We start from the raw sequence: 25,516 nt of genomic DNA on the forward strand, positions 1-25,516 counted from the left end.
CACAAAGAAAATGAAAAGCTAAAGTGTGTTGCTCAGTTTCCTAGTGTTTTGTGTAATTCCTTCTTTCCCCTTGTAAACTGCTGATCTTTATCTCTTTGGAATAGAGTCTATGTTTGTTGTCCTGACTCCTTCACTTGGAGAAGTGGAGGAGGCAGCTTCTCATCTGTTATCTCATCTCTCACTTAGCCTTTGGCAGCAGAGGACAAGCTGGGTGTGGTGGTGCATGCCTGTAATCCCAGCACTTGGGAGGCAGGGAGACAGAGGCAAGTGGAGCTCTGAATTTGAGGACAGCTTGGTCGATATGGTGAGTTCCAGGAGAAGCCCTGTCTCAAAAAACAAAAACAAAAACAAAAACAAAAACCCAACCAAATAACCAAACAACAACAACAACAACAAAGCAGAGGCTAAAACTAAGCAAGTGACAAAGAAAAGTGTGTCCTGTTGAGTATATCCATCAAAGAACAGTTTATTTCAATGATGTTCTCCCAGCAGTGGATTTTCTAGCCACCATTACCCAAGTAAACAATAGACGCTGACTTCAGTCATTTTTGCTTGTCACAATGAGGTGGCAGGGGTTTGGGGAGGGGGGGACTAACATCAACTACATGGGGCCAGGGATGCTAAACATCCCAAAATATGCAGGAAAAAAGTATCTGTGCCCAAGTGTCAACAGTATTGAAGTTGAGAAGCCCTGTTCTCTTTTATTGAGAGAGAGAGAGAGAGAGAGAGAGAGAGAGAGAGAGACAGACAGACAGACAGACAGACAGACAGACAGACAGACAGAGGGAGACAGAGGGAGAGAGAGGGAGAAGGAGAGAGAGATTTGGAGAGATGGAGAGAGAGAGAGAGACATGGAGAAAGAGATCTTTAGGAATCACTCTCACAATCTCTAAAATGGGGTGGGCATTTCAACTTTGGGTAAATCACTTACTCAACACCTGAAGCATCTTGTCCTCCGCTGTTTCCTTCACTCTTCCTCCACACTTTTACTCCTTTAACTCCTGCAGGCTCAGCTGCCTCCAGTAATTGGACCATCTCTGCCCCCTGCCTAGGATTTAGTCAGCTGGAAGCTTCACTTTGACGAGCAGAAATCAGGAGTCTTGAAACTCTAGGAAGCAAAGTTCCTATGCAGATGCTTAAAAATAGCCCGCCTCAAAGTACGCCAAGAGGAAGACTCTCTAATCACAAGCATCAGGGGATATTCTAAAAATGTGCAGGCAGAGCCTGAAATCTAACTGCAGGTCTTCGCTCGGTTTGCACGTCCATGAGAATCGGCTTAAAGTGTGCACGATTAGACCGGGAAGTTTGCAGGCCCTTTCAGTAAGAACACATCTTTCCTGCCCCGTCCATCCTCACCGGTAGCCATCACTCCCAAGGTGTTTTGGCTCCTGTGCCAATTTATTTTTTATCATACTCTTCTATTTTTGTTCTTCAATCTAATGTAGGAAAATTATTTTGGTGGACATTCCTATTGTGAATATTTGCACGTCTGAACTGTATATGAACGGCATCATGAGTTCAAACAATTTAAAATTATGAGCCTTGTAAGGTCACGAACAAAATGACTTTGTACTGATAAAAAATTTCTATGCTCTGCATAAAAAGCACAGCTGTGTTTTCTAATCCATGGAAGAAATCAGTCATAAAACTGAAAGAAACGATGGGCACAGTGCTACATGCCGGTAATCCCAGGACACGGGGAGGAAGAGGTAGGTGGATCTCTGTGAGTTCAAAGCTAGCCTCATCTGCAACGTGAGGCCAGGACAGTCAAGGCTAGACAGAGAACCCCTGTCTCGAAAAGAAAAGGAAAAAAAGTGTAAGAAACATGAACATTCACCTTAAACAAAAAGAACTTGCTTACAATTGCAACGCTATATTGGAGCTCTTTGGATTATTACAGTTTGTGAACATGTGCCTGTTCATACATGCATTTATATAGAGATCATTCTATACACATATGCATATATATATATATATGTTCCTCATAGAATTTTCTAGTTATTGGTCAATGTTTACATACTTGTTATCACCAGTATAAAATGTGCATTACTTGACTTTATAAAAATGAGTTATCATGTAAGTGTGGTGAGGGATTTCAAAGCTATTCCAGGCTTGCGCTCACCTCATATCTAAGCAGGATAAGCCCCTTTCCAGTATATGCCATGCATTTCCACACTGAAGTATTATTCTTTAAATATTATATTTTCACCAGGTGGTGGTAGTACATGCCTTTAATCCCACTTTAATACCAGCACTCAGGAGACAGAGGCAGGCAGATCTTGGAGTTTGAGCCCAGCCTAGCCTATAAAAGGAGTACCAGGACATCCAAGGCTACACAGAGGAACTCTGTCTCAAAAAACAAAATCAACAACAACAGAAAAGAATATATTTTCTGTCAATCAGATACAAAAGTAAGGCAATGTAAGCAACCACATCTGAAATTATTGAAAAATCTTCCACAATTGATATCAATAACAAATGAAGGGATTTTGTTCATAAGAAAAAAAAAACTATAAGACGGAAAGAGACAGCTGTGAAAAGGGGGCGCTGCTTGTTAGTATGTGATATTAAAGGAAAGGGCACATGAAGGACAGTATTTCCTACTCTAGAATTTGAATTGCTCGTTTTCTGCTCCAGCTGCCTTTTTACTTAGGGGGGAAGTAGGGTAAGTCATTTCCTGAACTTCAACACCCTCCTAGGTGAAATAGGAAAAGCACCGAAAGGTAACACCTGCAGTCGCAGCTGCTCTGAGGAAATCTTCTGGGTGTGGCACCAGCATGCTGAAGGACAACATTATGTATCCAGGCGGAAGTGCGGCTACTTGGCCATCACTAATCTTGTGCTCAGCTCCTGAGAATGTCTGCTCTTCTCTCCTCTTCCCAGATTCCAAGCCAAGCAATCCTCATCAAGAGACAGAGAGAGCTCCCGGACTGATGACCCTCTGATTGTTACAGGGTGGTTGGTACCCACGGCTACGAACTGAGGAAAATGTCTCTGTGTCATCATCTTGTCGGTGTCACATAAAATGATGAGGCTGGCAATTAGCAATCGTTTCAACACACAAACAGCAGGTGGCTTTCATGGAATTTTTCTCCAGTGTCAGCAGCCAGCCCAAGTTCTTCATTTTGATAATTATTTAAGGCAAATCTGTTTTTTTAAAAAAAAAATTGAGAGTATTGTGACTATTATGACTACTACTTCACATATGGAAAAACTGAGACACAACAAATTTAGTAATCTGAGCCGCTCAGATCATCAGGAGACTAAGGTTTGCCCTTGAAACACTGGTATAAGGACTGGTGATGCAGTGAAATGGCATTGGGGTTTGAGTGGAGACATGGGAGGACAAGAAAGGAGAAGCTGGCAGGAACCACTACATCCAAGGTGTCCATCACGCCAGTCAGAGACAGGGCACCGTGTAAGGAATGTAGGAGCGCAGAACCTGCAGAGAATGGCCTAGTATAATCAAGAGGTAAGCATGCTTGCCAGTGCTGTGACTCAGGTGGCTAAAAGGGAGAATTGAGCACAGGGCCCAGGCCTCTGGCATAGGAACGCACCTCTGTCCTGCACAGCCTCCTTCCTGTCTGCTCTGCACCTCTTTTAAAAGCACCCATGCTCCAAACAGCAATAGCACAGCTGGGTGGGGGAAGAGGGGCTGTTGAGGCTTGAGGGGGTTGGAGGAGGCAGTGCACCTGCCCTGCCAGAGAATCAGCTAGTCTAAAAGACACACGTGCACCTCCCTTTGTGTAACATTGCGCTTGGAACCATGGGCCCAAATAACTAAGATCTCCCCCAGGGATCCCATGCAGCGAGTGGGAAAGGCAGAGGCCCTGATGTCGCTATGGGGTGGGGAGGGTGGGGGTAGGAGGGGGTAGGGGGGTGAGACCTGCTACCGAGTTCCAACACCTTGCTAGACCACCTTGTAGGATAGACTGGATCCATCACCAAAGGGATGATGGATGCGTGGATTGCACCTGGGTGGGGATGGGGATGGGTTACAACCCAGGCCTCCTGGCTTCTATTTAACTCTAAGCTTCGCGTCACTAACACAGTGGCAGGCATGAGGATCACTGGCTCCCTTTGTTTCTCTTCCTACCATGGCCACACGGAACAGGGGAATGGGTCCCCGTTCTCTGATTTTCACAACAATTTGTCTCTTTAGTGGGCACACCACAGCTGAGTGTTTAAACTTTGCCTATTGGGGCTGCTAAAATTTCCAGCAACCGAAATAATTATCCTGGGATAAGCTGGAAGCAGCTACAAAGAGGTGACTGTGAGGCCAGTGTGCTGAGGCATCTGCGAGGACAGAAGGCAGTGGAGGCTGAAACTGAGGAGCCATCACAGTCCTGAGACAGGGCCCAGTACAAGCTCCCGAGGGAAGCACTGTGCCCCACCTGTCTGTTGATGTGCTATAAAGTGCAGGTCATTTCCCCACTCCTCCCTCTGCCTTACCAGGTAGCCCATTCTGTGCTTGTCAAAGTATAACGAATGCACTTTGAAATTTAAAATGACCCATTGCTCTAACAGCTCAGAGCTAAACAGGTTTACTGAGTCAGGGAGGCTGCGTATTGCCCGTTTTTGAGAAGTTACTTATAGGTTTCCTTTCTTAGCATTCCCAACACCGTCTTTACATGAAAACAATTTATCTGAGCTGGGCGTGGTGGCACACATCTTTAATCCCAGCACTCGGGAGGCAGAGGAAGGTGGATTGCTGTGAGTTCGAGACCAGCCTGGTCTACAAAGTGAGTCCAGGACAGGCAAGGTTACACAGAAAAACCCTGTCTCGAAAAACAAAAACAAAAAAAACAGAAAACAAAACAAAAATCAAGAAAATAATTTATCTGTATTGTTTTGCTTGCAAGGCATGCTTTTAAACCATAGGCCTGTCTTTGGTTTCTCCAGAAGGATGTTACAAACACAAGCAGCATCAGCAGCTACTCTACAAATGCCCAGCTCCTCCCTGCGCCTGTGTAATTTTTCTCACTGTTTGTGATGTGCCAGCCTTGTGAATTGTCTCCTATTTGCTGCAGAAGCCACATCGAGTCATTTGCTACCTTGGTGGGGGATTTTCCACCCCCCCTGTTTTCATATTTATGAATTTGTCCCCCTGGGAAACATCAAGGTCAATTTCTGCCATTAGTTTCCAAATGCAGAAGGTTTTAACTGTAGATGAGGTTGATCATGCATGCAGCCAAATACAGATCTGGCTCTTAAATACTTATTTTAAAACTGAAATTGCTGAGATGGGAACATAAGGTGGTGCAAAATAAACAAGACAAAATGGAAGAAAAAAGAAAAAGGAAAAGAAAGAAAGAAAAGAATGAAAAAGAAAAGTGAGATGAAAATAGGTACTGGGTGTTCTTAATTCCCAATGTCCCTTCCATGAGATCCGTGACCTGATCTCCGCCATGCTGTTTTGGGTTAATTAGAAAAGTCTAGAATGAAAATAGAAAGGTGATACATAGTAGCTAACAAATTCAGTTTTCAACTTCAGGGTCTTAGTTTAGTTCATTGGTTCCCAGCCTTCCTAATATTGAGACCCTTTAATACACTTCCTCATATTATAGTGACCCCCTAATTATAAAATTATTTCATTGCCACTTCATAACTGTAATTTTGCTACTTTTATGAATCGGAATGTAAATATTTTTGGGATAGATACTTGCCAAATGAGTTGTGACCCACAGGTTAAGAACCTTTGGTTTAGATGCTTTGCTTTTCTGAGGATATACTGATCTTGTTTGTTTTAAGATAGGGCTGCAGAGCATGGCCCAGGCTGGCTTTCTCACCATCATTCTCCTGGAGTAACTGGGATCACAGATGTGGGCTAGCATCACCTATTTCTATTTTTTTTAAAAGGAAATAGCAAATCTAACCTCAAGAGAAGGCACCAGACCACTGACGACTTATCGGGTGCCTTTCTATGCTGTTGGCCGGTAGCTCTGGAACCCCAACAATGTTGTCGGCACACAAGAAGGAAGGGACAAGAAGTGAAAAGAAAGCTTCAGTGCACAGTACTCATTAGAATAGCCCTCAAGCTGGAAATTACGGTCAGTAAAAACTGAATGATAACGTTCACCTATGCTGCCAGCGTACACAAACACAAGCACGGCAAGACAAGTGGCATGCTGACTTGGAAGCCAGAAGGAAAAGGAGAGCTTTGGGTGGTCACAGGAGAGCTGGGCCATAACACTAAGGCCAGGCAGGCATCCTAAACAGTCAAGGCTTTAAAGATTTAATGCCCAGGCATCATTTTTAAGAGAACATTATCCACACAAAACAATGGAATAAATCAAGAGCTAGATTAAGGAAGCAGGGCCTCCCACCACAGATCTGGGAAGGGAAATCCCTGGAGACTGACCAATCCAGATGAAAGGAAATGGGGCCATGGTTGGAAGGTCACAAGGAAAAGGAACTGTCGGACTATCCAATCAAAACAAATACATTCTAGATGTAAATTTTTAATTTTTTGTTTGTTTGTTTGTTTTTCAAGACAGGGTTTCTCTGTGTAGCCTTGGCTGTCCTGGACTCACTCTGTAGACCAGGCTGACCTCGAACTCACAGTGATCCACCTGCCTCTGCCTCCCGAGTGCTGGGATTAAAGGCATGAGCCACCACACCCGGCTTAGATGTAAATTTTTAAAGGGAGTACTATTGTCCTTTTCTTTCACTCTTCTATGTCGTTTTTTCCATTTTTCTTTTGTTTGTTTGGTCTGTGTTAGACATGTGTATGTGTGTGTGTGTGTATGTGTGTGTGTGTTGCCCACATGTATACCTATACCTTGTGCCTATGGAAGTCAAACAAAAGCATAGGATCCCCTGGAACAGAAGTTATGGATGGTTGTGGGCCTCCATTCTCACACATACAATAAATAAAAGTTGTTTTATTTGTCTATCTATCTATCTATCTATTATCTATCTTATCTATCTATCATCTATCTATTTATCTATCTATTTAACATCTATCTATCATGAATCTATATATTAATCTATCTATCATCTATCCATGTATTAATCTATCTATATATTAATCTACCTTTCACCAATTTATGCTATATCTGTAGGTTTGAATGGTGTCATGAGGCTAGAGTGCCAAAGTCTGAATTAATGTCCTTATAAGAAAAACAAGCAATGCTCCTGTCCTCTTTTCACTTCCTCCTGACCAGCCCTCATGTGCTTCTCAGGAGAAACAAGAAGGAGCTCCCTATATACAGGGAGCAATCCCTATTAGACACTAGACTTGCTAACACGTTTAACTGAACCTTCAAGCCTCCAACTCAACTTGTGAGAACATCAAGTTCTGGGTTGAAGCCACCTCATGTGTAGTAATGAGGCCATTGCAGCCGGAGCTGGCTGAGGCAGAATTTACTGAGCAGTTTCTGTATGCTCACCTCTGGTGTAAATGCTGAGGATGCAAGAAAAAGAAGGCAGAGTGTTTGCTTTGGAGAATCACAGTCTAGCTTGGGCAACTGATATATAACCAAACAATTCAGTACACATTGACCAGTGCTGCAATAGACCAAAACATGAAGCATCCAATGTGCAGAGAAAGAGGTCTTCCAAGCTGTGATCGTCAAATGACTGTTTAATCACTTGTGCTGTCAGAATTCTGAGATCCTAGAAAATAGTGGGTTTCTTTGTGAACTTAGCTGTTTTCTTGCCCTTTGACAGTAGATGAATCATTGCACCTACTCTGTGACAATCAAACCTTTCCAGATTTTTATTTCTAAGTTTATCTTCTGTTGGTTTTGATATGAATGTCAATATAAAGGTAGATTTAACAAGAGGTGGATTTAACAAGGACCTGATGCTTGAAATGTGATAGATAGATGATAGATAGATAGATAGATAGGTAGATAGATAGAGCAAGTAGAAGTGGCTGTGTTCCAGTCATATGATAAAAAAATAAATAAATAAATCACAAGCAAATATAAGTAAGTCTAACTCTTGCCCAGTGCTTTTCATATGATAGCAGATAAAGATAAAAGGCATTGTCTCAAAAACCAAATAATGCAAGCAAAGTGAAAATAAATAATTAATTAATAACAAAGAAAAATAATCAGTAGCAAAAACTAAAGTGTCAGTGTCTCTGGAAGTTAATATTGTTTCTAAAGATCATTCATACCGATGTTTTGCCAAGATCAAAAGTCACTGGGTGAAGGAAGCCACGTAAAAGCCATAGAAGCCATGCAGAAGGAAGTACAGACGTGTGCCCTGAGTCCCATGAGTCATGTTAGCGACCTGGAAATGTGAGGTCATTTACGAAATATACACGTTATGTCTTCATCAGCTATTCCATTAATATTGACATTAAACATTGTAGAAAAAGTATGAATTAAGCAAGCCTTGTGGAAACATTTGATAAGGACCTTGAAAGAAGATAAAATTAATTTGAAGGCAAATGCCACTCTTACTGTCACCCCAAGCATAAATTAGTTCAATAGTTCAATAGTAGCTTTAAAAAGTGGTTTGTTTTTGTATTTATTTCCTTGATACATCATGGTGAAAAATACCTAAACTAGTAGATTTGGCCAAGGAGGTGAGTGTGTAGGTGAGGGTCTTGTATACCATCGGTGAGCTCTGGAATGGATTGTTGATCCTTCATACTGGAGCTTTCATGCCTTAAGGAAAGATTTCAGCTCTCTTGACACCATGACAAACCAGCCTGGCTGTACTGCACATCAGCTCCATTCACTCTTAGTATATAATCATTGGTTTGGCAATAATATAAAGCATATGAGCCAGAAAGCCCCATTCATAAGTAAACTATTTGGGTAAGAAGAAATGCCACTACAAAGTCAACTTGTCTACAAAGTCAATTTAGAAAAAAAGAGGCATGAATTTAAAGGGCAATGTCAGCATCAGGAAATACTTTGGATGTATGAAAATGACTTGGCCAATTGGCTGTATGGAAAATTCTAGAAGTCTTCCAAATTGGTTAGCCATAATTATCAAGTCATTCAAGTGATGGGTAGATGAGTAATGTTCAAAATATGTAGAGAAATGGCAGAACCCAGCAAAACTGGTACAATACAGAAACTAAGTCAGTCTGACCCAATGTCAGCTGTTATATGTGGTTCAATTGTTCTTAGATAAACTCTCCAATGACCAAACTGGGGTTAACCTCTCCTCTCCTCTCCTCTTCCCCCCTCCCCTCCTCTCTTCTCCCCTGCCCTGCCCTCCCCTCCCCTCTCCTTCCCTGCCCTCCCCTCCTCTCCCCTCCTCTCCCCTCCTCTCCCATCTCTTAGCTTTCTCCCTGTTTGTGGGTTGTTGTTTTTTTTTTTTTTTGCCACTTTTCTCAAAATGGACTCTCCAGCTACTTCATTTAAAACTTAACCCTTATTGAAGAATTATTAATATTTAATATTGAAATATTATTTTAGTGAAATCAGCCATTACACCTTAACAAGCTTTATACCTAAATAACCACACAGAGACCAGGATCTATTTAATTAGCCTATAGAACAATGCTGTGCAATAATTATTCCATCCTAAACCTCCATGCTAGTATAGTTTCTTTCCATTCATATTTCCCACATTATACTTGCTTTTAGAACATCTCCTAGGCCTGGTTCATTTCTCTTGGTGCTTCTAGGTCCTCTCCTCATGGCTCCATGTTCCCCTTCTTTCTCTCTTCCTCCCCTCACTGGATCAGGATGTCCCACCCTATTATCTGTTATTGCTCAGCATTGGCTAGTTTGTTTTTATTGACATAACAGAGAACAAATGGTCACATGTTTACACAAACTTGAAACAGATTTAGAATAAACATCACAATGCAATGTCAAGACTGATCCAGAGAGTGGGGCGGAGAAATCAACATTTGAATGAACAAGGGTAAACTGTACACAGTTCACAAGAACATTATGTCAACAAACCTTTAGATTGAAAACTACAGCAATAAAAAAACAAACAATCTCCATCTTTAATTGCAAAGGTATTTAGGAGAAGAAGAAATTTTTTAAATTGAAACTTTTTCAAATGCTTAAGCTATAATCCTTTCAAAACAACCATGTAGAATAATGCTAGCATTGTATTACGGGGAAAATGGCAGAATGAGATAACAGAAGAAAGGAACAGTTGTAAAAGCCCTATTTGTAGCAAAACCAAGAGGACCATATATATTTTTACAGAGTATCCGAAAAAAAGAATTAAAAAAAAATCAAGATTCTGGGAAGAGTGGTTATAGATCTTTAAAAAAAATATGTCAAAACAGTCTTCTCCAGTGCCTGTGCCTTGAAGGCATAAGAATCTATATTCTCTTGTTAGGACCTGTAAGAGCAAATTCTTTTGAATTTAAGACTGAATGAGAAAGGCTGATGATGTAACTCAGTGATGGAGCACTTGCCAAAGGTGCACAGGCTCAGTCCAAAGTGCACACACACAGAGTGAATGAGGAATCATGCAATGAGGCCACAGTCTGCAGATGACATCAGGAGGCAGAACACTGAGTTTAGAGAGAATGAGATGTAAGGATTCAGCAACCCATCACGTGTACACACAACCCTATTAAGCGTTCTAGTCTGAAACATGGCACTGATTTCTCTCCCACACAACTCTCTTACAAGTCGCTGTGCCCTTCACAGCCCCACACAAAATCCACTCCTACAAGACACCACCAAGATGGTGGAGAAGGACTGCAATGTAAATTTAAAGTCTCTAACAAATGAACATTTGGACCCAACCCATCACTGTGACTTTTAAATCCTCAAGTCAATAGCTTCCCTCACTCAATAGCATGAAGCAGAAACACGAGGGCTAAGAGAAGTTGCTGTAGACCAGGAGACAAAAGGTCCCTCAACTTCAATTTAAGAGGACTTTGCCATTACTTCTTTGCCCCCATCTTCTTACTACTAAGAAGCTGAGATGAAAATTGGCTTGGCAGCTTTAGGGTAAAGACCTCAGAGGTGATAGTTTTTTCTTTCAAATGAAATCTAGAAAAGTGCTGGGGCCTATATTGGTAGATTCAGATTTGCTGGAGGCCATAGATACCAGGAAGAGGGTTCAGGCTTTCTTTGTCTTTCTCTCTAAAGTGGGCAACTCATTCCAGGAAACCGTACTGAAGACATGGACACCTGGCATGGAAACTGGACAGACCAGCTTGTCATAGTCTCTATTACTTCATCAGGCAGAGCCTTGTTAACTCCAAGACAGTAGCTCTTTGGTGGTACCCACTCCAGGAGACCCCTCTTATGTACCAGAGCTCTGCCTTTCTTCTTCTTCTTCTTCTTCTTCTTCTTCTTCTTCTTCTTCTTCTTCTTCTTCTTCTTCTTCTTCTTCTTCTTCAAGATCCGTATACTAATTTACTTTTTTCTACAACTCACCCACTATGGCCTGTGAATTCTATTCTTCAAATTTGTGAGACAAGAACCCAAAAACCACTCTCTCAGGGTGGCTTTTCTTTAGTTGCATTTCTGGGACCTTGGCTCTCCTACACCCCAAGTTAAGCCCACCAAGAGCCAAGAAAGGTTCTGTCATTCTAAAAAAATACCCCAGGGTCCTTGTACCATTTCAATTCCTGTAATGCATCTGCATGATGATATTTCACAGGTCCTTCAGGCTCTGTTCACTTCTTTAAAGCATTTTAGTTTTTGCCCCTCAAAACTACACCGCTTCAAATGGCTTGCTTTTGCTATTTATTCTCTGGTGTCTTTGATAGTGTGCATGTTATTACCTGTTCAGAAGCACACATTTTAAAACCACTGACCATAAGTGTGGACACTTTAATTGTCCTCTGTATGATAATATCACTGTTGACTGAACACCGTTAACTAGCTTTGTAAGGACAGAGAGAATAGAGAAGTGTGAGAGAAAAGATAAGACTGGCAGAGAAAACAACTGTTCAGTAAATGGAACTTTAGGGCATTTTAAAAATCACTTATCCTTTAATTATTAGTAGTCAAATCTTCAGAAAGCAACACACGAAAACATCAATGATAACAATAGCTAACATGTAATTCTGCCAGACACTGTTTTCAGTGTTGTGTGTATATTTATTCACTTAATCTTCAAAGCATCCTTACTTCATTCTCTCTCTCTCTCTCTCTCTCTCTCTCTCTCTCTCTCTCTCTCTCTCTCTCTCTTCTCTCTTTCTCTCTCTGTGTGTGTGTGTGTGTGTGTGTGTGTGTGTGTGTGTGTGTGTGTGTGTTTATCAGAAGAGTTAATCTAAATTCTCTTTGGCTTATATGTCACATTATTTTCATCAAATGAAGACTTGTAGATAAGGTAGATGACAAAGCTATCTGGCTACATTCTATGTAAGCCAGGCTTCTGATGAGAGTTTTCCAAGTCATCACCACCTCCCATCTCTGGAGTGGCTCCAGAAGCACAGGCAACAAGATGATGATGTTGATGATGATGATGATGTTGACGACAATGATGATGATGATGGTGGTGGTGGTGGTGGTAGAGGAGGTGTCAGCCATTGAATGGCCCAAAGAAGGCAAACATTAACATGCAAAGACAAGGTTCCTGATGGTGAGATTCCTGCCTGGAAGGGTTCACATTCCTGAGTGTTCACAGTGAGAGTTGAAATAAAGACCAGCCCAGGACTTCTTAAGGGAATGGGTAGGACAGAGGGGCAATAAGGTTTCCAGTGCGTGTAGTTTTCAGAATAGTGGTTGTGATGGGAGGAACGTTGGATATGGTACCTCGAGAAGACTCTACGTCAACATGCCTTCTCCCACAGTTCCCTCCTACATATCAGAAATTGCAAAGGAAGCTTACCTACTGCACAGAAATCCCATCTTTTAAATGAATACATGCACATGGGAGACTAACCTTAAATAAATATATTTTTAAAACGTAAAGTGGGGAAGTGAGTCAGAAGTTTCCTATAAATCTTGCTAGGCATCTTAATACCTCTGTGCCCTAAGGCAAAATTACTTTGGGGTTTCTCCTCTGTGAAGTGGGCTAATCCTTATAGGCTTGTTGTGAGAATTACATGCACACATGGACACACAGCACTTGATGGAGAATCCAGCTAAACACTAAAGCATTTGACTAAACGATCTGCTAACAGATGTTCCCTCCCACATCCTCCAGTCCAATTAACCTTATCCTCTTGGCAGACAAAGGGAGAGTTCTTTGCTGAGATCAACCCGACCACCTTGCCTGGAAGTAGGCCTATGTGCAGCAATCACCCTCATACTTTCACTTGCTCCACTCCCTTCACCTTTGACCCAGTCTACTCACTTCGGTTCACAGTGTGGTGAGCCAATATCACAAAGAAAAGGGACATTTCCTACCTTTGAAAAGAATGGGCAGAGACCCAGCAGACTTGTGGTGCCTGCCATTTCCCATCTGTAAATTTCTCAAAATACTTTCCAGTAAATGGTCTCTTAGGGTTTATATCGCTATGAATAATGTTCAATGTCTCAGTCATGGTGTGCCTACTAAGCAAAATGGCTTCCTAAGAACATACAGTTGGTAAATTATGAGTAGGAGGTGGTTTTCTCCAATCTTCTATCTGCATGTGTACCAGACTCTCAGAGGCATTATAGATAAGAATTGGCTAGTAAATGCTTCTGCTTGATTCCAACAGCTTGATAGTTTTGCCGTGGGTAAAGCACGGTGTCACCTCCAGCATGTGGAGCTCCTTAAGTCAGCAGGCTTCAACAGAACTGATCTCTCAGAGTGGGTCTTCCTGAGAGAGCACTTTAAGAAGCAATGCTCACTTTCACGGCTTAAAATGTCACCCCGTCACCAAGGTGAACGTTACAGATTCCACTGTGAGTAGACCTTCCGCCATCACCACCCTAGTGGTGTGGGGTAATCTAACCGCCCCGCCCCCACGTACTCCTTACGCCCCACCCACTCAGCCGAAAGGCTGCAGGATCTCACTGCTGTGCAGAGCGACATGCCCTTTTCCAGTCCTCCCTATTCTCCTTCCACTCGTTGGCGGATGTATTTGAACAGGCTGGGCTGGGGTTGCAGCAGCCCTCTTTATCTGCCTTTACATCCCTTCCTCTGGCCTATTCATGCTGCCGTGCAGGGCTGGTCCAGCTTCCTGAAATCTCAGGGGATGTGGGGGCTTTTCTCCCGGAGTCTAGTTGTTTGGGGTAACTGATTTCCTCCTTTCTTCTGGAGTGCACAGAGCTTCCTTTGCTCAGCGTGATCACCCCCCTTGCACCGCTGAGAAGTCAGTCTGAGCCCTGGAGCCTCCCTGTGCTTTGAATTTCCTGCTGTCACACGCAGGATTTCCTGACTGGAGATGTATATGGTGAAGGCACAGCGAGGCGCTATCCTGACCACACCTCACAGGCGTCGTCCTCCTCCTCGCTGTACAGTATATCATATTTATGTCCCAGGGTGATGAGCTCTGTCCACCCTGTCTTCACTTTGATGTATCATTTCCTTCATTCTTCTAGGCTGACCAAACCACAGAGTCCCTTCAGCATCTACCTACCCTTAACCCTCCTTTGATTTGAGAAGCTTTGTTTTTGTGTGCTTCGGTCTTTGCTTGGAAGGATGTCCTTAAAGTCAGGTTTAAATAACAAGGAAAGAAAGCGTTGCGTGAAGGCATAAAGTTTAATCTCGCCAAAATCTCCTCTAGGGCCCTATTAAAAACAGTGAATAAGTAAAACGATTGGTAGAAATACCTAAGCGTACATACTCTGATCTTTTGTTCTGCTGGACTAGTGTAAGTGCCACTGCATGTGCTGACAACTCTGAGATGCTCCCTAGGCTCTAAGTGAGTCCCAGCTTTCCAGCCATACTGTTGGAGCTGAGGCTCAGAAGCGCCCCCTTCCGTTACCTTCATCACTGCAGCTTAGCACCCATGCTCTCATCAAGGACAGACAGTTCCGAGATGCCTCAGTGGGCTGAAGCAGTTCCTTTTGGTCATGAACAATGCTGCCAGCCTGAGCCTGGGCTTCCCTCTATCCAAGCTCAGTCCGTGCAGCTCATCAAGTTCAACTCACTGCTCCACGAGGCAACGCTCACTCAGGAGTTCTTGCATCGAATGGGCCTTGCTTGTACGTGTTGACGACACCAACTCTTGTTCTTAAACACATCCGTAGACACCAGAGTGTCCTCCAGGGAACCTATACATTGAGCCACCCGCTTCCTTCAGCAGATGCCCGGGGGTAGGAACCCACTGTGAGACCCCAGTTTTATCCTTATGAGGAACTGATTTGGCCAGCCCCAATCTTCTCTCTTGTCCCTGGGTCTTTATGAAGGACCTCATCTTCATCCAAACAGGTTTCCTTTACTTTGAATCAAAGGGAATAACAAGGCTTGAAAAATCTCCTTGCAGGCATCAAGTCGTTGGCCATATGAATTATTCATTCCCTCTCAAGAGACTAAAACCCTCCACTAAGTCCAATTCAGTAAGCCGCCTCCTTGATCCAGATCAGGGACAGCCCACGAGCACCCAGCCATGTGCTGTATCTGACTCTTACAGCCTCTGGCGCAGAAGGACTGTTTTGTAATAAACCAGTGGGGAGGATCCAGTGCTCCTCAGCCATCTTTTCTTTCAAGGTGGCATCAGTTTACTCCAACTCACAGTTGGATGTTCCCAGTTAATTCCAGCCTTTATTGGTAGAGTCAGGCTTATATGAGGTCTAATTGAAAGGCTTACCAGTTCCAAGCCCCACTGAGTCGGATTTAAGCCTTCATCACATGGGACACAGGGAGATAGTCAATGTCATTTCCCTAGGATACTGCTTCAGCAACACCCCCGCCCCCCACCACCGCAAGTTCATCTCCAATGTACCTAGAGTCCTAACAGCTCCAACACTGTCAAAGTTAAAGTGCAAGGTCTCCTCAGAGGAACAAAGAAAGGCCATAGCTCTTGGCTCCTATAAAAACCAACAGAGCAGGTTATAAACTTCCCCTATGACACAGGTTAAGTGTCCCCAAGTGGGGAATAGAAGTGTAGACCAAAAAAAGTAACAAAACAAAACAAACAACAACAACAAACAAACAACACTCACACACATACACACCAGAGAAAACACTGAAGACTAGTGCTTTGTGTCCGTCACACTGGGCACAGGAAGGCATGGTATGAGCTCCAAAGTGCTTGAGAAGCCCCGCCTTTGTGGTCTTACTGGCTACAGTCCCCATGCGCATACCCCTAGGGTTGGCCCTATAGTTTCCTTTGGCATTGTTCCATGCTCTTGGTATCTCTATGTGCCTGAGGCCGACAATGAACCTTTGGTTTCACCCTCACAGGTCCACTGCACACCTCCCTGTCAGAGATGCTTGCAGACTTTGCCCTGTGGCATCTCAGCCTTCTCTTTTGGAATCGCAGAGGAAGCCTCCGCGACCCCATACCTGTGCTTATAAAGTCAGGCTTACATGGTCATTATGAAGGCCTGCCAGTGGTAAGAGTTATACCAGAGCCCCTGGACCATGTCTGCATTGGGTTCTACACTGCTCAAGTGCTAACCGCAGGGAAGTGAATGGCAAGGAAACAATTCAATAGGTTCCCATGCGTGCAAAGCACCCCAAGATTCTCAAACTGAAATATTTTTAGTGAGTTTAATTTTTTAGACCTTAGATATATTGTGATAGGTGGATTCTTGAAAATGTTTGCGATGCCTTCAAGGCCTCTTTCCCATTGTTCTAGAACAAGTTATTTGACCTCTTTTGTCTGTGTGTGTCTGTGTGTGTGTGTGTGTGTGTGTGACACTAGCCTGAAATGTCACATGACTTCCTCAACATTTTCAGATCTCTCCACTTGGCTTTTTCCTCTTCACTTTTACTCTCTATTTGCCTATAAGCAGCCATTATCAATGTGCATGTGTATCGTGTCCTTCCTGCTGCCTTGGTATTTTTCCCACCTTGACTCTCAGGCACACATGGCAAGCACAGAATATAGTCAAGTTCTTTGCCTGTGAGTACGAAGGAAGGACTCTAGTGCAGTTTCCCACAGTCCTTACTCTCATCCCTTTACAGTTCTCACTGAGCACAACCATTACTGTTTACACTTCTACCAACATTATCTATTTAGTTCAAAAAGACAGCATAAGGCGCCTTTGTTGAAATAATAAAATGAAAACTTATACGTGTACGGAGAGTGGGAAACAAAATTATAATTTCTCTCACTAAATCACTTCACAAGAGAGCACCTCACAAAGGGTGAGGAGGAGCCGAAGGAGGAAAAGCCAGGAAGCTGCGATTGGCTGCCAAGACTCAAAGCCCAGGAAATGCCGAAGCTGTGGTCGCCATCATCGTCTTTCAGAGAGCACTCAAGGGTTTGCCTTGATCGCTGGGCTTTTCCTGGCTCATAACAAACAGCACCTCCAAACTTAAACCTCAGGTGCCTAACGCTCAGCAAACAGAGCTTGGACAGTAACAAGATTGCAAAGTCCTGAAAATCCACCAGGAAAAAAAAAAGCATAGGATGGGAAATATTAAGCCAGGTCACAAAGAAGACTTCAGAGGACCCTGCTGATCTGTGACAGATGCCTGGACTGTGTGACACAGCAGTGAAGGGGCCTGTTTTAGAAGAGAGAGGGCTTCAGACTGTGGGAGGGGCCAGAGGCCGACAGAGGCTCCCTTTGCCTTTCCCCAGTTCAGTTGAGGTTGGGCTTAAAATTTAACAGAAGGACACAGCCCCTACTGGACAACAACCAACACAGCCCTCAACACTGCAGAACCTACTATGGCTCTGCAGCACCACAGCCAAAATATCTTACCATATAATTGATAAAAAATTTCACCTAAGGATAAAAATTCTTGCAACTAACCCCAAATCCAACATTCTTAAAGTAAACCCTTCATATGTCTGTGAGTATTCATAAAGTACTTGCTTCTGGAAGCCTAGATATGAATGACTGAAACAGAATTTTCACTCTGAAACAAAATGAGTATCTTAAAGTTTATGATGGACGGCTGCCAGGTTTAGATTACATGCACAGGAAAGGTGTCCAACGCCAGGCAGAATGAAAGAATGTATTCAGCAGGGTAGATAGCTATACACAGAACACAGCGGGGCATCGGGAAAAGCTCCAAACGGATTCATGTACATGAGTCTGAGGGCACCAGATCTCCCCACGGCAGAGCTGTATGCGGAGAGCTAGGGTAGGAGGCCGCTTTGGTCGTTCTAGGTTTAGAAGCTCTACATTGAAGACAGTAGTGGCATATGGTACAGCAGTGACATGGGTGATGTCCGGGTGCCCAGTGGCTACACAGGCATATTCTAAAGAGATCAGCATGTTGGATCTGGGGCCACCGGTCCTTCCTGGCTGCCCTCCTGCCTGCCTAACATAAACTAAAAGGGCTCACTTCTCTTCCAGAAGGGGCCAGCGTTCTTCCCATATTCATGTGGAATTCCCATGCTGTGTGCCACGCGGGTCTGTGAGCTTTGGACAGATGAGCCTATTGCTGGCACAGATGCTCTGGCTTTGCACTCTCATGGCAGGGGTAGCGGAGGTCTCTAGTCCAGTGGCTCGGACCGGAGGCAGAAGGACCTCGTAGCAGTTCAGCATCACAGTTTTCCGGGCTCCCACTGGAGTGCTCAGGAATTAATATGTTATAAGCCGTCCTAGGCTTTCTCCTGCCCAGGTCTTTAGAAGTTCCCAAAGGCTTCCGGCCCGTACTGTCAGTTGTAGTCACAGCACTAACTGGAATGAGCTCTCTGTTACTCGGGCTTCCGTCAATAATGGAGTGGAGGAGTGTATCAACTGTAAAGGCTCAACTTTAATTTGGCTCACGGCTTCAGAGGCTTTAGTCAATAGTTGATCATCGTGATAAAGTGACACAGTATGGCAGGGACATGTAGCACAGCAAAGCTCATCGCTGCGTGGTAAGTAGGAAGAGAAGAAACAGGTACAGGCCAGAGTCAGAGTCTCCCCAGTGTCCTCGGTGGCCGGGCTCTCCAATAGGCCCAAATGAAGGCCTTTAGGGAGCACCGAAAACCCAGCTCTGAGCGAGGCCTGCACCTGAGGCTCAGTGCAGGCTCATTAGGCAAGGGACCTGTTTACAGGACCCTCCCGAGTCACGTGAACAGATGCACTCAGCCGACGGTGAAGGCAGCGACAGCTCTGCCAGCAACGAAGTCTCTTCATAACTTTCTTTGTTTGTTTGTTGTTCTTTTGTGTGTGTGTGGTTTTTCTTTCTTTCTTTCTTTCTTTTTTTTTTTTTTGGTTTTTTGTTTGTTTGTTTAGTTGGTTGGGTTTTTTGTTTTGTTTTGTTTTTTTGTTTTTTTGGTTTTTTTTTGCTTTTGAGACAAGGTTTCTCTGTGTGTGGCCTTGGCTGTCCTGGACTCCCTTTGTAGACCAGGCTGGCCTCGAACTCACAGCGATCTGCCTCCCAGTGCTGGGATTAAAGGCGTGCACCACCACGCCCACCTCATTACTCTTTCTTGATGCCAGCCACCCTACCTGGAGTGAACCGTACTGTGTCTCGATCGAGCTGCCACACTACCCCAGGCTTGCCTCCCTGCCCTCACTTTCTTGAGCCAATACAGTTTGTGGCCACCTCCAGCCCAGCTTTCTGCCTTGGGTAAGACTGAATATAAAACTATCTCACTAAGTTTGTAAGTAGAGTGTTTTCAAAATGGCTTCACCCAAAGTAATGGAAAATCCCGTCAGTAAAGCCAGAAGTCTGTGAAATTTGATTTGCAGTTGTCTCTGGCTATTCCCAGCTTAGAAATGAAGCGTGCCAACAGACCAGGGGCACGCAGAAGTCCAGGCTCTTGCCTGGCACCAACTCACCTGTCTCAGCTAAAGACTATGTTTTATGAGGAGGGCTCTCTCTGGCAGTGTAAGCTGGGCTTGAACTGGCATGAAGTCTAGGTTTCTCGTCCTTTCAGAGTCACACACATGAAAACCGCCAACTGCAGCATCTTTTAAAAATAGTAGTCATATGTTCTCACTCCGAGAATTTAACATGAAGCAAAGAAGAAAGTGAAAGAATTTAAAAATACCATTTTCACCTAATACATTTCTAAGTAATGTCACTATACCGACCTTGTGGTGCCAGGATTTTGTCAAAGACAATATTTACTTCTATTTGAGAAGTAGGCATGTCTTAACAAAGGCCTAGGATTGAATGATACAGCTTTGTCTCCACCTGCAGGAATGAAAAGAACTATTTCTTGATTAGAAATACAGAAAGTCCCAAAGATTGTCATTAGAAATGAGGTACAACCAGTAACTTATGATTAACTCAGTCATTTTCCTATAATAAAGTAATTATTGGATCAAAAGAGGGTCAGCTAAAAGAAATATCTAGTTGGCATATGTCATTGTGCTTCTTTTATAACTTAAAAAAGGATTTATTTTAAAATTTTATTTTACGTGCAGGGGTATTTTTCCTGCATGCATGTCTGTGCACAAGTGTGTGTAGTACCTGTGGAGTCCAGAAGAGAGCGCTGGATCTTCTGGAACTGAGTTGTAGATAGTTGTTAGCAGCTTTGTGGGAGCTGGGAACTGAACCCTGGTCCTCTGCAAAAGTAATAAGTACTCTTAGGCACTGAGCCATCTTTAACTCAGCTATATTGCACAAGTAGAGACATCCAGCCAGCAACGCACAGCTTGATGAAGGACCACAAATGGACACAGCTGTGTAACTGCCAGCCACAGCCAGCCTAAGACATCACCTGAGAAGCTCTCTCGTGCTCTGCACTTACTTTTGAATAAGGACCCAAACACTTAGTTCTTTACCAGATCCTCGGTCGGGTCAGGTCGGGTCGTATCACGGGAGAAAGGACAGTGGGAGGTAGATGAAAAGCAGACTGTGAGAGACGCTTTCGCCCACTCAGTCCCGTGGAGCAGGAGCTCCCCCTGAAGGCCCAGCTTCGGCTTCCGGGGAGGGTAAGGTGTCCACTGTGGCCTTCTAAGGCTCCCTACTGAGCCTTCAGACACCCTCAGCTTGGGGTCTTGCTCCAGTCCGGTTCTAGCTTCATCTTGGATCCCCCGAGGAGGTTCTGTATGGCTCCCCCGAGGAGGTTCTGTATGGCTCGTCCATATGAAAACTAAACAATCCTCAGACACATTTCCTCCCTACATGCACTTCTTAAGGATTTCTCATGGAGCCAGGGGCTCACAGCAGTTAGGGAGGAGTCTTGTCTGACCAAGGTGAGAGTGAGGTAGGGCCCTACTGCTCTCCACCACCTCCTGGATGGGAACCAACATTCTAGACCTACATCACGCCATCAGTTGGAGTCCTTTGCATATGGCCCAACTGTGACTCCTAATGAAAATAGTTCTGTGCCCACTTTAGCTCAGCCAAAGCAGCTTCTGAGTATTGTTTCAGGGAGTTTATCAGGTGTCATTTGTTTCAGACGAAAGACCGCCCTTAGCTGTCTAGAAAGAGAAAGTGACAGAGTCCCTGTCTACCCGCCTCCTGTGGACAGTGTGTAGTCACACAAAGCACTGCCAGCTCCACCCTGCCTCCCCCCACCCCCAGCCGCTTACCCGACATATGTGCTTGCTAGTGTTGTGATCCCAAAGTCTATTCCAGGCCTAGACTTAGAATCAATTAAAGATCCATCTCCATCCACTGGTCCATCGGGGAAAAGAACAACTTCACCTGTTAATAATGCGACAAACCCAGGGAATGGGGCACAAGTGAGTAAGAGGCGAGAGACAATGCAACACTCAGCAAATCGCTACAGGCTCTGTTTTCTTTCCACTTGAAAACGTCTTATTAAAATCACCAGTCGGACACTTCTCATACCAGGCTGTTCTCGTTAAAGTTATCAGAAAAAAAAAAAAGAAAGAAAGAAAGAAAAGAAAAAAAATACAAGTGGATGCTTTTCAGTTGGAGTTAAGCATGTCTCCACAGGACACCGGGGAGGCTGCCAGGTGCTTTTGGGACCAGGGACATAATAACCCGTCTAGTGCACACATATTGTGGGCACGCTCCAGCTATTCAAAGCCAGACGGAGGAAGTCGAGGACTGGGCTAGGGGAGGGATGGGGCTTAGAGAATGAATTAAAAAGACAAAATGGCCCAAAATTCTTTGCTCTGGCCCTTCATGGGTTGAAAGGCCACATTGTGTGAGGCAGCAAGCAAAGGTATTCAGCTTCACAGGCTGTGTCCGGAGTACGAAACGGCTTCCCCTCCAGCCGGCCGGCTTCCCATCCTACCAAAGCAGCCCTCCTTGCTAACTCCTGGGCCTTATCCTCCTATGGCCCACAGTCATTTCATATTTTCAGGGAAACACACTTTTTAAAAAGTTCTCAAACTTGTCAACTAATTTTGCACAGTCCAATGAATAGAGATGAATTCTCAGACCGAATTTGATTTGAACAACAATAACAAAAGGTTCTCCAGCCTGCCTGGTCTTAAGTGTTCATAGGGGGAGCCCCCCTCTTCCCTTCTCTAAAATAGCTCCCCCTCAGGGTCCCTGCCCTCCCCCACCCCTTCACTCCTGTCTACTTTCCTTGGATAAGAGCTTCATGGTGAATAGGTGACATTTTTTTAAAAAGCGGGGGAGACGGGTTGAGGAAGAGAATTAGAGGCCAAACGGGGCCCTTGGAGGTAAAGGAACCCAATGATTGATATACCTCAGTGGCATTCACTGCGGCAGAGAATAATGAACTTTTCACTTAGCTAGCAGCAGTTCACCTCACTTGCTTGACTCATTTGAGACAGCTTTCCAAGAAGAAAAGGAAACTGCATGGTTCTCAGCATCACCTAGGCACAGTGCAGACAGCCGCCTGCCTGCCTGCCTTTTCTGCAGGCCTTTTGTGCTGACTGACTGCAAACTCCTTGCTGTCCCCACCTGCTTCCTTGGGTGGCACTCTTTTATACGAACAAACAGTGAGAAGTTGGAAGCTTCACCAAACCCTTTGGAAAAGGTAAATTTTGCCTGGAAAAAAAAAAGTATGTGCGCCGTAACTTGGCGTACCCTTTCACACAAGATTGTCCTTATGTTTCCCTAAATAACAGGGTGGGTATGAAAAAACAAACATTTATCTCAGTGTTGGCTGAAAGTATAATGTCTAAAGAAACAGCAAGGCCTTTCTTGTTTCTTCTGTGTTAATACAGATGCCTAATGAGTAATAGGGATTTTTCCCGTGCCCTGTTACTGTCTATAAATTACTTCATTCCTGTTTCCTTTAAGAAGAGTCAGCCTCCGGGACACACGTGCTAGCGGGTGACATGCATGCTCCCTCGTGGTCCTGGATTGCCCTGTCATGCACCCCAGAGCGACGCTCCTTCACATTTATTTAATTAGATACCTGGGGGGAATATCAGAAACCCCTGGCTGCCTTGTGTTTGGAGGAACACTTGCTGATGCGAGGGCTGTATCTGGGAGAAAGGAGTTCTAGTTTGGCTTTCTGGTTAGACGCTCTCCTCACTCGACTCCCTGAGACACTCTGGCAATATCATGGGCGCTTTGATTGCAAGATACTAACCGGTATCTTGGAGATCTGACACAGTTATAAACGTATCGGTTCCCCTGCTGCCTGAAAGTTTACTCCAAATCAGGAGATACTGAGCAGTTCCATGGGTCCTGCCCTGTAAGTGGTTGTTAATTTGACTTAATGTAGGATGAGATCTGTATAGACTATTTGCTTACTGGATTCTTGAACATTCTTACAATGCTTATTCATGACAGTTCCGTTATTGGAAGTTAAATCAAGATGGGGGGGTCCCTTTTATTTTTAATCACATCAGAGGCCCACTTATAAGGTGATCTCAGGTCAGACTCCCAGAGAGGCTCTGCTTTGATGAGAGCACAGGAAGAATCTGAAGGAGTCTATTCAAGGCCTCCTGGCTGTCTCCTGGAGGCGTCAGCTGATTTTCATACCTCTGATTTCCGCAGGACCCCTGGGCTCCACGTGTCCCCTTCCCCTCCGCCGCTGTTGCATCTGAGCAGTCACCGCCTGGAGGCACCTTGCCAGTCCATTTCCTCCAGTGGGAAAACAAAAAACAACAAGATTCACAAAGAAGAATGTGTGTTATCTGGCCTGAGTCCCCAGGCCAGGCCAGAACAGTGCTCTGGTTCATGCTCTGAAAGGACCACATGGAGATTGGATTGCTTATACAACAGGAGTGATGAGTCTATGCCTCCCCATCAAAGATGCTACTAAGAGGCCCAGGATAGGGTTAATAACCAGCAAAAATTGATAATATGTATTAATCGCTTAACCATATGCCCTGTATCATATTAAGGTCCTTACAGTAATTCTTTTTGTTTTTACTTTATAAGGCAGGCATTGGTACTGTTTCTGCCTTACAAGTGGCAAAACTTGTAAGGCACAGATATTTAAAATGAACCACAATGGTCAAGTAGTGTGATGATTTCTATGTGTGCAAATGCTTTGAAACACCTTCCAAACCTGGAATACAGTTCTACTGTCTTTGAGTTAGTTGTAGAGACCAAATCCTAGAGAACACAATGTTGCCAGAGTGGTGCTGGGGGCTTCCTAGGCTGAGGTTCAAGGCCTGGCCCCATTTTAATTGGTTCTGCTATGGACCTCTCCCTCTTGGCGGGCGGGAGAGACGCACACAGCTTTGAAGTGCAACATCCCAGTCATCAGTGCACGGGTTTTGAAGGCAGACCATTATAGTCTACCATTCTGTCCTTCCTGAGAGCAAAAGAGATTATTTGAGAAGCTGCAGCTCCGATGATCTGTGCACACTTGATAAATATTTCCAAGCTGCAGAAAAATATGATCTGTTTCTACAACACCAGTAACCCAGTGATGGCAATGTCCACACCAGTTAGCTAGGATCACTCCTTTCCTTGGATATTCTGAATTAATGCTGCTTGAGACCTTGAGCCTCAGCCTTCCTTTTCGAGGCTCCAGACAAAGCTACCATTATCTACCAGCACATTATTTCAAGCAGGGCCGCTATGGCATTAATGAGATCACAGCTTCTCTTCTGGGCCATTTCTGTGCTGAGGCTACACCACAGTTACCTTAACTACACCAGATGTAATGTCAAGCTACAGGTGTCAAACAGTAACTATCTTTTATCCTCTCTCACTTCTGGGCTAGGAATAAGATATAAACAATTCACCTCGTTGACTAAGCCACTTTGACAAGGAGTTGTTTCCCTTGAGAACTGTTGGGACTTGGCCATCTTATTATTACAATTAATTTGTTTGACAACACTGGGCTGAATCAATGATAGCTCTTGACTCTCCCCTACACATCATGTTAGTCTTCCTTGGAAATGGATAAACAACTGTCAATAAGTAACCATCATTTGGCACACTCTCTCAGACTATAGAAACTATACTTTGTCCATTACCTACTTTTTTAGGTACCGAGATACCTAGTGCATATTCTATTCGGGGAAATAGTTCCTAACTACATAGATTCAGGGGAGAATGGTAGTGTGCTGTGCTTCTCACCCCAGGTGCAAAGATCCAAGACAAGCATGTTAAAGCAGGAGCGACTGATGTAGCTCATAGGCCATGGTTGGATGGTTGTGTTGCTTCTGGCTGGTAAAGTGGGATATTGTGTTAAGAGGTCAAGATGCTCACTCCATGGTGGTCAGGGAACAGAGGGCCAGGCTGAGGCCAGGGCACATTCTCAGCTAGGATTGGCATCGCACAGTTTCTGGCATTTCCCAAAAGCAGTGTGGCCAACTGGAGACCAAGC

The 25,516-nt window shown here is 44.2% G+C and overlaps 1 long non-coding RNA gene across 3 annotated transcripts; it reads right to left on the bottom strand.

Moving 5' to 3' along the window:
* Nucleotides 1–499: 499 nt before the first annotated feature.
* LOC311590439 lies at nt 500–20,862 on the bottom strand. Of its 3 annotated transcripts, none has more exons than XR_014776878.1 (3): nt 20,616–20,862; nt 19,665–20,396; nt 500–3,147 (listed from the first exon to the last, which is right to left on the bottom strand). It is a non-coding gene; the product is annotated as an uncharacterized lncRNA (long non-coding RNA). The 3 variants fall into 3 exon arrangements; XR_014776879.1 differs by having other exon boundaries at nt 20,582–20,862; XR_014776880.1 differs by having other exon boundaries at nt 19,665–19,795; nt 19,920–20,862.
* Between the last annotated feature and the right edge of the window lie 4,654 nt (nt 20,863–25,516).

Source organism: Acomys minous (genome assembly GCF_964271855.1).
Source record: "Acomys minous genome assembly, chromosome: 19".
In the NCBI taxonomy this organism is placed as follows: domain Eukaryota; kingdom Metazoa; phylum Chordata; class Mammalia; order Rodentia; family Muridae; genus Acomys; species Acomys minous.